Source organism: Heterocephalus glaber, unplaced genomic scaffold, assembly GCF_053883595.1.
Source record: "Heterocephalus glaber isolate CG9 unplaced genomic scaffold, H.glaber_assembly_v1.0 deba00001688, whole genome shotgun sequence".
In the NCBI taxonomy this organism is placed as follows: domain Eukaryota; kingdom Metazoa; phylum Chordata; class Mammalia; order Rodentia; family Bathyergidae; genus Heterocephalus; species Heterocephalus glaber.
In genome coordinates, this window is record NW_028258413.1 from 7,232,708 (window position 1) to 7,245,686 (window position 12,979).

The 12,979-nt window shown below is 37.1% G+C and overlaps 1 protein-coding gene and 1 pseudogene across 2 annotated transcripts in view; one reads left to right on the forward strand and one right to left on the reverse strand.

Moving 5' to 3' along the window:
• Positions 1–12,979, forward strand: part of Tacr3 (tachykinin receptor 3) — a 70,568-nt gene that overhangs the window by 660 nt on the left and 56,929 nt on the right. The gene's annotated exons all lie outside the window — the stretch shown is intronic.
• On the reverse strand, positions 10,423–10,534 carry LOC147821903 (U2 spliceosomal RNA; annotated as a pseudogene).

The following is a 12,979-nucleotide window of genomic DNA, read 5'->3' on the forward strand; positions in this document are numbered from 1 at the left end:
CGAGCGCTGTGAGAACCTCGCCTTGCAAGTGGGACGAACTTGGCTAGAAACATTTAGTGCCGGCGCGCGTGCTCAAAAGGCTTGGGATAACGGTGCAAAATCCACGTTCTGTCAAGTGCACTTTTCGGCCTTCCGCTTTCTCTGTCGGCCACTGTTCTGTCAGAGAAATAGAGAAAGAGTCACCTCCACCAACTCTGGACTGCTAGTCCTCACCCTGCCGCCTTCCCCTACTCCCCAACCCGGTTCCTGAGCGGGGCTGGCCTGGCCTTGCAGTCTCGGCGCAGCCCCCTGCGGCAGACTTCTGCGTGCCTCAGGTCCCTGTCTCGGGTCACCTGGGTGAGCCCGGGGTCTGGAAGTGAAGATGGCAATACTAAGCCCAAGGAATGAATAAGTGATTTAAAACAGAGTCGTCACTTTATATCTCTTTAAAACATTTTTTTCAGAGCGCTCCCCAGCTGCAGTAGGAATTCTGAGATGCTTAAGCAATTAAAAGCAGTGGAGAAACCCTCGCTCGTTGGCTCCCATGTTCATCTTTAAAATGCATGCGCACTGGCTTCCCTACCCTGGGCAGTAGTGAGACCCCGTGCGCCTGTGGGGAGGCAGTGTGAGTCCCTGCCTGTTGCTGGTAGCTGGTTCCCTTTTAGGTCAACTTTCCCGCAAAGTGAGCCCGGAGCAGATTCCAGACTGGGAGGGACAGGGCAGGAGGGTGCCGCCAGGTCCCCCACACCCCGCACCGCCTCAGCTTCTTTCTGTGAAAGGGGCTTTCTTCCATTAGCAAAACAATGTGGGAAAATAAAGTCAGGCTAAGTATTAATTATTATTACATCCGCTGCCATTATGAGAAAAATAAGAAGAAAACAAGGTTTGTTTTTCCTGTAAGTTAATTCTCTATGGTTACCATTGGACAACAGTGAGCACAGAAGTGTTAATAGTGATTCTGTGGGAGCGATTTTCACAGCCCGACCCAGAGGATTAAATGGAAGGAGCAGCAGCCAGATTTCTCTGAGATAAATCAACTCCAAGTCACAGTTGTTAAAGCCCTGGAACTGCTGCCTGCCCTTCCCCCTTGCGGCTGATATTCCAGGCAGTCAGCCCTTGCACTGGGCTCCAGTGAAGGTGAAAGGAGATCAGCCTCACTTCAGGAAGTTGCCTGGACTCTCGCTCCTCCAAGATGAAAGTGAATGACACCTTCCTTTTCTCTTGACCTTGCTTTGCCTTTTCTTTTTCCCTTTTGAATTTCCCGAAAGTTCGTGTGTGGCTTTTTTCATGTTGTGACCGGGGGAAAGGCGTTGGGATATGATAAAATGCTCACAATGTCCTTGAAGTGCTAGTGAGGCAAAGAAAATCTGATGGAAATTTTAGTGTGTGTAAAATAGATATTTCAGTTCTGAGAGGAAAAAAGATAAGTTTACTAATTTCTTCCTGTCAACATTTCTGAAATGCTTTTGGTACTAGTTTAACTGATAATGCAATGCTATTTCATTATATTTACTGGTTTGGAATCAGTACATACTTTACTATTTATTCTTTTCTGTTTTTTCAGTAGAAAAAATTAAAACTACACAGAATTTATAGAGCATAAAATTTTCTGTAAAATCTGAAGCACATTGAAAAATCTCCTTTTAAATTATTATTTAGAAGAATACTTTTCAGCAGGAAATTGATAAAGGAAAATACTGAAGAGGAGCTAAACCTTTTCAAGATCATTTTGAGAATCAAACATGACATTTACTAAACCCTCTGTAGTATACCAGTCCAAGGAATCTTTCTACACTGGTATCGTCTTGCACATGGACTGGGGACCGAGTCTGTGGGTTTGTAGTCATTTCATAGGTTAGTTTTCCAGGTTAACCCTTCTGAAATGGCATGTGAGCCATGACGCCTCAGGTAATGCCTCAGTTGGCTAAGAACGCTGTTAACTGCATGTGCTCCTAGAAATATTTTTCTAGACAACTGATACTTTATTGAAATAACCATAAATATTAAATATCCCTGATCACTTCTCATTAATAAAAGAATACCTCATGTAGACTGCAGTGTGCACTCTTTGGTTATTTAGTCTAAGTGTTCTCCATCCACATTTACATACATTGAATTGTATCATCCCAGCCTAAATGCAAATTATATTCAGTTCACCCTGGTTCTCAAAATTAAAACATCCCCTGGGTATGGGAGAAAGAAAAAAGAAAAGTCTTCAGCTCTCACTTGGGCACATGGGCTTTGCTTGAGCTGCAGCAAACTACTTGCAAGCCTCCCACGACTCTTCAAAATGTCATACTTGGACAGGAGTTATTCCCTTAATGCATACTTGTGCCTTAGAAATGGAGAGTCTTAAACTAATGGTCACATCTAACAGGAATAATTATTGAAAAACATACTTAACTGAACTAAGAAGTAGTTTTAGCCAAGTAATTAAAAATGTATCATATATATAACTCTTTTTTCATGATTTCTTTAAAAATCTTCTATTTCATAAAACTGATTCATGCAAATTATTCATAGACCTTCTGGGGGCACTTTGGAAATAGATTGTGTACACATAGCAAAAATACAGGCATGGAGAGTAGTAATGAGGTCTCGATCCTGTAAGAGATTGTCTGCATGCTGTAGGCACTGATGCTCTGGCAAATGTTTTAGAAGTTCCTTATCTCTGTTCTGAACGCCCTGCATCAGCTCACTGATCTGTGGGGAAGTTGCTGCCTAGGCAGGTGTCGCCCCTGACCAGGGTCAAGCTCATCCTTGACTCCTTATTTGGTCCACGTGACAGCCTTGAGAAGGTTCGCCTGAGATCAGTTACTTTCCATCTCGGTCTTATTAGAAAATAGTAATTACAACAATATTTGGGGAAATAGTGATTTCAGGAAACCTATAATAAACCTTTGGGTCCTTTGCAGTTTTCATTCAGGGATTTAAAAGTACCCTGTTTGTATTCACCAAGGTTACTGCTGTAGTGAACTATGACATTTTATTAAAATCATAATGTGAGTTCTTGTACAATTAATCATGAAAGCATGGAATATATATTAGCTCAATGGATGAAGCCAAGTGACCCAGACTCACGAGGTAGCTCTTATGTAGCCAGCAGAACTCCAGTTCACATCGAGGTTACACTAAGGATAGGAAAAAACACATCCAAAAATAATCTGTAGTGTATTTAACAGGCATAGTGTTAAGAAAGAAATCATAATGTATAACATATATTGATGCACTAATAAAAGATAAAGCCCTCATATAAAAGTGACATAAACCAAAGGTTTGCAAAAGAAGAAATAAAAATATCTAACATGCACAAAATTATCAATTGCTTAATCTCAGTATTTCCATTTCCTCATCTGCTTTGTGCTCCATGAGCCACTTCAGTCTGACTTCTCACACTCTGCCTGCAAAGCTCTGGTATCAAAGCCAGTGGGTGCCTCAGAGCCTGGCTGTCTTGCCCTTCTGCAGCTTCCTCTCAGGAGCGTCTGCCCACCAGCCTCTCCTCTTGGCTTCCGACTTTTCTCACTTCCCCCTTCCTTCTTGGCTTCCCTTTCATGTCTGTTGCTGAATTCCACTTGCATGTAATGATTAAATACATAGATTCCTCAAAGTCAAATTCTGGGCTTTTCTTCTTTCTTTATTTTCTGTTCCCAAGCAATCTCATCCAGGTCCATGGCTTCATTTAACCCTTTTGAGTGACGAGATTCTAACTTTTTTTAAAAATCTCAGTGATTTTCTTCCAGGTTATAGGTGACACGTAAGATCTGACATGGTGGGATAAAATATAGGTGAGTGAAAAATTAAGATTGGAACATATATATATATATATATATATATAAAAGTTGAATCAGATATATACATATTTATGTATAATATAAAATATGTCTAGGATAAAGGTGTAAAATAAACATTCAAGTCAAGTGTCCTAATCACTTGTGAATGTTGAATTTCAAGTTGCTGAGCCTCTTGATAACCATAACAAAGGAAATAAAATTAGCAACATGGTTTACATTGTCCATAAGGGCACCATACATACCTGCTGTTACGGTTAGGGTCTAGATGGCCCCTCAAAGCCTCATGTGGTCAGAATGGCTGAATCTAGTGAGTGTGATGCTGGGGCTAAGTGTGATTACTAAACCAGTCCACAGATTGGTTTGGCACCACCCTAATCCTGGTAGTCTGGATAAGATAAAAGGGCCAGAAAGACGCTATTAAGGTCCCTTGTTACTTTTGCTACCCCGTGGGCATCATGAACTGTTTCTCCTCTGTGATGCCCCTCTGCCATGTGCAACTCTGCCTTGCAGCCAGCCAATTATGACTGAAACCTCTACAAACTGAGCTAAATAAACCGTTCCCCCTTTCCATCTTTGGGTGTGAGGTATTTTGTCTCAGAAAAGAGAGAAAAGTAACTAAGACACCTGCCTTAAGTGCTGAAAAAGTTTTGTCATTGAGTTTCGGGGAAGTCTTGCGTGAGTCATCAAGGGGACAGCTCCTCGACCCTGCTGCCTACACGTCAGGCAGGTCCTGCAGAGCTGTGTTTAGCTTTGCGTGAGCAGCCCAAAGGTGAGGTCCCAGAGCAGAGCTCAGCTCGGTGGACGACGTTCTCAGGGTGAGCACAGCTTCCAGCTGGCCTGCTTTGATGCAAAGATGAAACTGCCACAAGGATAAAGTATATTTTCTCCACAAGTATTTTCCTGACCTGAACTTTGGACAGAGCTTGAGAAGTCGGTAACTCTAGGTCATAATACACAGTAAAAGCTCTGTGAATCCTTTCAGTCCCCAGCCTCTGGTATTGATCCATTCTTATTCCCAGTCTTATTTTTAAATGTATTTTCCTCTAGTTCATGGTAAGAGCCACACATTCACAGTGAAAGATAAAATCCAAAAATATCCAACTCTCCAACCTAAGAGTTTCATTCACATCTGCACTGCAGCTCTTCATGGCGTGTGGACATATGTTTTCTCTCTCAACCCTCTCTGTTAACTGTATACATGTATTTGTACTTATGCACATTATATAAATGCATATATACAGATAAACTAATTACTAAAATAATGTCACATACCTTCTTTAAATGAATATGCTGGTTTATTAAACATTTATTTAATAAATTCTAGATCTTGGATATATTTTGGTGTCAGAATGTAGAAATTTGTCTTATTCTATAAAATTTTTACTTTAAGTTTGAATACATATATTTGGTGTAAAACTCAAAAAGCACTTGGCTCACAAATTTAAAATCTCATTTGTAAATTTTCTTTGAGCTCTGCTTGTATATATTCAATCTCCTACTTGACATTTCTCCTTACATGTCTGGAACCTTCTTAAATTCCATCCATTGCCTTTCTTCCATGCCTTTTCCTTTTCTAATGATACCCAAATCAATAAATAGCACAAGCACCCCCTCAGAAAGAGCTCCCAATCTATTCCCTTTCTTCTGTCTCTCCACTCCCTTCCCTGTCCTAAGCCAGCCTCCTGTCTTCCCCCCACCCTACCTCAGTAGTCTCCTAGTTAGTCTCCTGATGTCCAATCTTTGTGTGTGTGTGTGTGTGTGTATGTGTGTGTGTGTGTATGAGTGATTTTGCTTTGGCATCATCACTTTAGACATTAGCATTTTTAGTTTAGTTTATTAGTACATGTGTGTAGCATATAATGTGTACATTCCATCTAGAAAGTTGGCATTACATGTACATAACACATCTTAATTCTGTCTCATCCCTTTTCCCTTCCCTCCCTCATTCTCCCCTCTATCCATCCATTGATCCCCATTCTTTTTCTTTGATGCATGTTTGCAGTACGTAATGTTTGCATTCTTTGTGTGAAGTTCATACATGTACATATCACATCCTAATTCCTGTTTTAAAACTCCCTTAGCCCTCTCCTCCCTCCATCCCTTGATCTCCTTTCCCATTTGGGAAAGATCTGTAATCTCCTTCCTATTATCTATCTTTTATTTTGCTCTTTAATTTTACTCAGTATTTCTCATATAAGAGAAACTATGGGATAGCCAGTCTTAAGCCATCCCAATCTGCATATGTAACACAGAATGACATTTTCAAAACGTACATTTAAAAAACACATTTCCTGCTTATAATCCTACTATTGTTCATATGAAAAAAATATTTTTTACGCAGTACAACTTCGTGCCATACTGTAACTCACTCGGCCTAAATTCTGTTCCAACCTCTCATATCCTCTTTCAAGTTCACGACAGAACGTCTCTGAACACACAGTTTTCTTTCCGCCTCAGATTCTCTCCTCTCAATTCCTCATTAGTTAAAAAGTGCTCCCCTTTTAGTAATGGTTCAAGTGTCACTTTCACAGGAAAGTTTTACATGAACCTTTCAATTTTATTGGATGTCCTTATACAAATTCTCTGAGCACACATCAGTCATAACATTTTTCATAGATTGTTTCACGTTAATTACTAAGAATATTTGACTAATAATTTTATCTGACAGATCTGTAAGCTCAATGAAAGCCAAAAGAATTCTGTTTTTGAACCTCTTTGTATTTATATATCTATGGTATTAGATTGAACATAGCAAGCATGCAATCTAGATTTCCAAGCAAATTAACTATAAGAATAAACAAATAATTGAAAATTAAGGCAAGGAGATGCCACCTTTTACCTATTAAAATTGGCAGAGAGTATGCACTGAAAAGGGTATTTTTACACACACTTTTATGAAATTACTATCTTTATATTTTAAAATCTTCATATAATTTAACTGAACAGGTGGGTACAAATTGGAAAAAATCTAAGAAAAGGACAATTTGCCAACACATATATTATTCCACTCTTAAGGATTAGTTCTAAAAATAGTAATGGATTTTAATAAAATTCATGTTCAAGCATACTTTTGCAAACCAACATTCAAATAAAAAACAACTAAAAATCTAAACAAAAGAAAAAGGATAAAATAAATGATGCGGCATCTAAAATTGAAACTCTAGGTAGGAAAAAAAGTAACATGTTTAAATATAACATATTTATGGTAACTCATAAAGAATGACCTTGTCCCTAACCGTCTGTTGGCTCTATTACCAATTTCTTAATAACCAGAGTTCTTTGACTCCTACTTGGAATTTTCTCTTCGTAGGGTTAGCTCTAAATCATATATCAAGAACATCAAAGCAGAATAAAATACCAAGAAAACTCTTAAGTATTTAAAATATAAATAACTAATCACTTTACCCTAGAATGAGTTTGTACAAGTCAATAAGAAAACTTTGATGTAAAAATGCACAAGACAGTAAAATTAAGAGAATAAAACTGTTCCGTAGATGAAAATATCTGTCTTTCTTTAATTAGAGACATGAACATTTGCCTAAAAATAAACTACCATATTTAATGTTGATACAGTGCTATAGAAAGTTGGAGAAATAGGCTTTCCAGTTTTCTGCTGACGGAGAAATTAGAACAATCTTTTGAGAAACCAGTTTGAATATAGGCAGTTGCTTATCGCCATAAGCGCAGCACCTTTTGTTATCTAGCCATAGAAAGTTAAGGAAAACATCTATTGTTTGCAGTTTTTAACATTTTAAGTAGTTTTGAAGTAGACTTCCCTGTAATTGTTTTAGAATGCACTTTAATCTGTAATTAGAAATAACCCTTTGAGACTGTTGGAAAATAACGTGCAGTATTAATTTACAAAATCCAGATAATTATAAACCCATTAAAAACATGATATCCTGTTCATAATAATAAGCAAATAATATGCATAAAGGAAGAGAAAGCGAAAAAATGAACTATTATGCTTACCAATTTTTATTTTCTTATGCATAAATGTCTGTTTACTGTATATACTTCTGTATTCTTATGCATATACTTCTGTATTTCAAAATCATGCATTTAATAATGAGGGGGAAATTAACTTTCTCTAAAGCAGGACAAGATATGATTGGTACGTTGGTTCACAAAACTGATTCTTTCCACAATTCTAATCACAAACCAAGTTGGATGAGAACTGAATCAAATTCAATGGTAAGGTTCAACGTTGACCTTATGGGGAAATTTGATTTGGTTCTGTCCAGTTCAGTTTGCAAACAGAATTGTGGAGAGAGTTGAGGTCGTGAACAGAGGTACCACTGTATCTTTTCTATGGTTTCACTCTGTATGATGAGCTGAATGTCCATTCGACTTCTCATTACTTTTCTTCCCCTGTTCCTTTCTGCATAGAGGCCCGGCAGTGTCTCTCACTTTGCCCTTAGACCCGCCTCTGAGAGTCACAGTTAGGTTCCCTGTCTGCATCTCTTGCTGCTAGGCTCCAGGAGGGAAGTCTAAAGACACATTGTACAGCATCTTCCACTCCTTTGCTATCTGGATTTGGTCCCACTGCTTGATTTGTACATTTTTAGGAGAAAACTCTCTAACAGGTTAAGAAGAAAATCTTACAGCCAACATATAATTTCAAAATGAATGGAGAGAATATTATTCAGAGTGCTGAGTCCTCCTCTTAATTATGGCCAGTTGGCTAATCATGTTGTCCAAATGTTCTTTAGCATTACCAAGTTTTGTTGTTGTTATTTTTTCTTCTTGTTCTATTGGCTACTGAGAATGTATGCTAAAGCCCAACTGTAATTATTAAAAATACTTCTCATTTTTGTTCTAAATTTGCTTTCACATTTGAGGCAGTAATAATATAAATCTAGGATTATTATGCCTTTCTGTTGAATTGATCTTTTTTATCATGATCAAACGATCATTTTTATGTTTAGAAACACTTGCCTTATGGTCTAATGTTTGTAATACTTATATAGCCAATCTTTTCTTTTGGTTAGTGTCTTAGTTACTTTTCTTGTTGCTGAGACAAAATACCCAACATCCAAAGTTAAAGGAGGAAAGGTTTATTTAGCTCACAGTTTGTAGAGGTTTCAGTTCACAGTTGGCTGGCTCCATGGCAGGGTGGCATTGCAGAAGAGAAACAGGTCATGGCAGGCAGAAGGCACTAAGCTACAAGAGACCACAGCAGCCTTCTTTCTGCCCCTTATATTCTATCCAGTATACCCACCTTAGGGCAGTAGGACTCTCACACAGGGAGCCCTTTCCATTATACACTCCCAGAACCGTGTCAAACCATTCAGTGGACTACCTTACTAATCACACACCCTCAATCCCAGCATCACACACAGTCTAGATCCAGCCCCCTCTGAAAAACCCCAACTACGAGCACATGAGGCTTGGGGGACATCTAGACACAAATCATAACAGTTAGTGTTCACATGATAAACCCTTTCACCTAAACATTTTTATACCAAGCATGTTTAATACAATAAGAAATCACCAACTTGATTTAATGATTTGTGGACATGTAAATGCCAGTTACATAATTTTATGTTACATTTAAGTTAAATCTAATACAGTTGATTTTACTTGTACAGATCTAGGATTTTCAATGCCTGATTAAGTTCAGGAACAACCACCACCATATATATGAACCACCATCCGGAAATAATAACAGTTCCACCACCACAAAGGCAGTCCTCCACCCTCCCGCTTCACGATCACACCCTCATGCCATCCTAAACCCTGGTAGCCATGATCTGTCCTCCTCCCCTGCGCTTTGGTCTTTGAGGAAAGAGGTGTTGTATGAATATGTCATACAATGTGCAGCACTGAGACTGGCCTCCTCCACTCCCTTACACCTCTCTGGGATTGTCTAAGTTAATAAAATATCAAGAGTTTATTTATGTATCTCTGAGGTATCCCATGGTCCAACTGTCCCAGAGTTTGTTCATCTTCCCTTTGCAGGACAGTTGAGTGTTTCCCTAATTTTGAGCAATTGTGCATAGAGCTGCTGTAACTATCCATGTACAAGTTTTTGAAAACACACTTTTTATTTCTCTAGGGTAAGTAACGAGGAGTTGGATTGCTGTAACATATGGTAAATATATATATTTAACTTTATACATATAAGAAACTGCAAAACTGTTCTTATGGTAGACATACCATTTTGTAGTCTATCAGCAGTGTTTGAGAGCTGTTTGTTCCACATCCTAACTAGCAACTGATATTTTTTTTTTCATTTTGGCCATTCTAATGTATATGTGTTTGTCTCTCAATGTGATTTTAATTCACATTTCACTAATGGATAATTATATTGATTGTCTTTCATCAGCTTATTTGCCACTAATATGTCTTCGTTCCATTTTGAAATTGACTTATTTTCTTAATATTAAGATTTTTAAAATTTTTAACAACCTCCTTCAATTAAATTCTATCATAAAATGCATTAACTCTAAGTATACAGTTCAGTAGTTTGCTGTACAGTTATGAACACAGTTTAACTTTAGAAGATTTCTGTTTTTCTCCAAAGAAACCTCACTTCCAATTGCAGTTACTTTCTATTCTGCACCTAGGTGTAGGCAAACAACCATTAAGCTGTTTCCTCCCAATATAATTTTACCTCTTACAGAATCTGATATAAATAGAATTATACAATATGTAGTCTTTTCCATAGACTTGAAATTGCTTTCTCTTTTTAGTCAATATGTCTAATTAAATTATAAGAATTCTTTCTACACTTGATCTTAGCCAAAAGGCTGAGAAGCGATAAGAATTCTTTCTGTATCCTGGACACAAGTCCTTTTTAGGCACATAATTTGGAAATATGTTCTACAAATCTGTGCCTTGTTATCATGGTATATTTGAAGAGCAAAACTTTTTATTTTGATGAAGTATAATGTATCACTTTTTTCCTTTTAATGTGTGCATCAATGGTCATATCTAAGAAATCATTGTCAAACCCAAGGTTGTCAAGGTTCATTTCTATGTTTTCTTCTGTCACTTTTACAATTTTAGACCTTACATTTATGTATGACCCATTTTGAGCTGTTTTTCATGTATGCTGTGGGGTAGCAGTCTAATACATTTTTGCATGTGGATAGCCAACTGTCTCAGCACTAGATGTTTTAAAAAATACAGTTTTCTGGGCCAGGGATTTAGCTCAGTGGTTCCACCGCCTGCCTCGCAAGCGCAAGGACCCAAGTTCGATCCTCAGTACCAAAAAAAAAAAAAAAAAAAAAAAAAAATACAGTTTTCTGTGTTGAATTGCCCTACATCTTGATCAAAAATTTATTGAACATAAATATGGGCTTTTATTTATGGACTCTTGATATTTCTATTCCACTGGCCTATATGTTTGTTTTTATGTCAGTTACACACTATCTTGATTAATGTGGGGCCTTATAATAAGTTTTGAAGTATGAAACTTAAGTCTTTCACCTATTTTATTCATTTTTAGATTGTTTAGATGTTCTAAGACTTTCACAGTTCCACATCATTTTAGGTTCATACACTCTGAAATTGGAATAAGGAGTTTTACAACTGTGTTGAGTCATTTGATCTATTTGGGGAGTATTGTCAGCTTAATAATAATGAGCATTCCAGTGCATGGATATTGATTGTGCCTATATTTATTGAAGTCTTCTTTAATTATGTTCAGCAATATTTTATATATTTCAACATTTAAGTCCTTCACTTCTTAAAACTTTTAATTTTCCTCATTTAATATGATGTTGGCCATTATTTGTCATAAATACATTTTTATCCAGTTCAGGTAAGGTCCTTCTATACCTATTTTATTCAGGGATTTTATCGTGAATGAATGTTGGATTTTGTCAAAATATTTTCTGCATCCATTGATATAATCATGTGGGTTTTGTTCTTGGCTCTGTTTATGTGGTGCATTACATTTGCTGAATTGCATGTGTTAAATCATTTTAGTAACCATGGGATGAAACCTATTTGGTCATCGTGTATGATCCTTTTGATGTGTTCATTTCTTCTTTAACCCATTGGTTATTAAAAGTGCATTGTTTAACTTCCACTTATTTGAGAATCTCCCATGTTTCCTTCTTTTGTTAAGATCAGATTTAACTCCACTGTGGACAATTTGCACACTTATAATTTAAATCCTTTTAGAGTTTCTGAGGCTTATTGCATAATGTAGATATTATGCATCTTGGAAAGTGTTCAGTATGCACCTGAGAAGTATGTGCCATCTGTTGCTGTTGAGTATTCTATAAATGACAGGGATTGTATTATTCAAGTCTATTATATCCTTACTAGTTTTCCAGGTCATTCTACCCATTATTAAAAGTAGTTCATTGAACTATTCAACCGTGGTTATTGAATTGTCTGTTTCCCTTCTAGTATGTCTGGTTTTCATCAAGCACATTGAGGACTTCTTGTTACGTCCATATATGTTTATATTTATCTTCCCAATACATTTCTACTTGGGCTCTAGTAACTTCTTTGACTTAAAGTCTATTTTGTCTGATAGTTTAAAAGCCACTCCATCTCTTGTATTTCTGTTTATTTTCTGTCATTAGCATTTGCATAGTCTTTCTGTTGCTTTACTTTTAACCTACTAATGTATTTGAATCTAATTTTTCTTCATGTGGATTTGAGATACCATTTGATGCTGTTTTCTTTCCTCCTGGAGAACATTCATAAATATTTACTTAAGGCAGGTCTGTCTGCAACAAATTCTCTCAGTCTTATTTATACTGGCAAAATGTTTGTTTCATCTTTGCCTTTGCAGAATATTTTTCAGTTTTCTCTTTAACACTTTGAATACTTCATGCCACTGCCCTTACTGACTTCCATGGTTTCCCATGAAAATCAGCAGTTAGTTTTTTGTGGCTCCCTTCTGAGCAATGAATTGCTTTTCTCTTGCTAACAGAAACATTGTATTTGTCTTCTTTTATTTTATTTATTTGTTTTGTTGTTTCCTGCCAAAACTTTGATTGTGATGGGTCTAAATGTGGATCTTTTTGTTTATACTCCTTTGAGTTTGGTGGGGGATTTTGAAATGTGTACCTTAATGTTCTTTATCAAAGTTGAAGAGTTTTTAGTAAATATTTCCTAAAATATTTTTCTGAGTTTTCTCTCTCTTGTTTTTTTTGGTACCAGGGATCAAGCTCGGGACCTTGTGCTTGCAAGACAGGCGGCGGAACCACTGAGCCAAATCCCCAGCCCCTCTCTCTCTTCTCTTA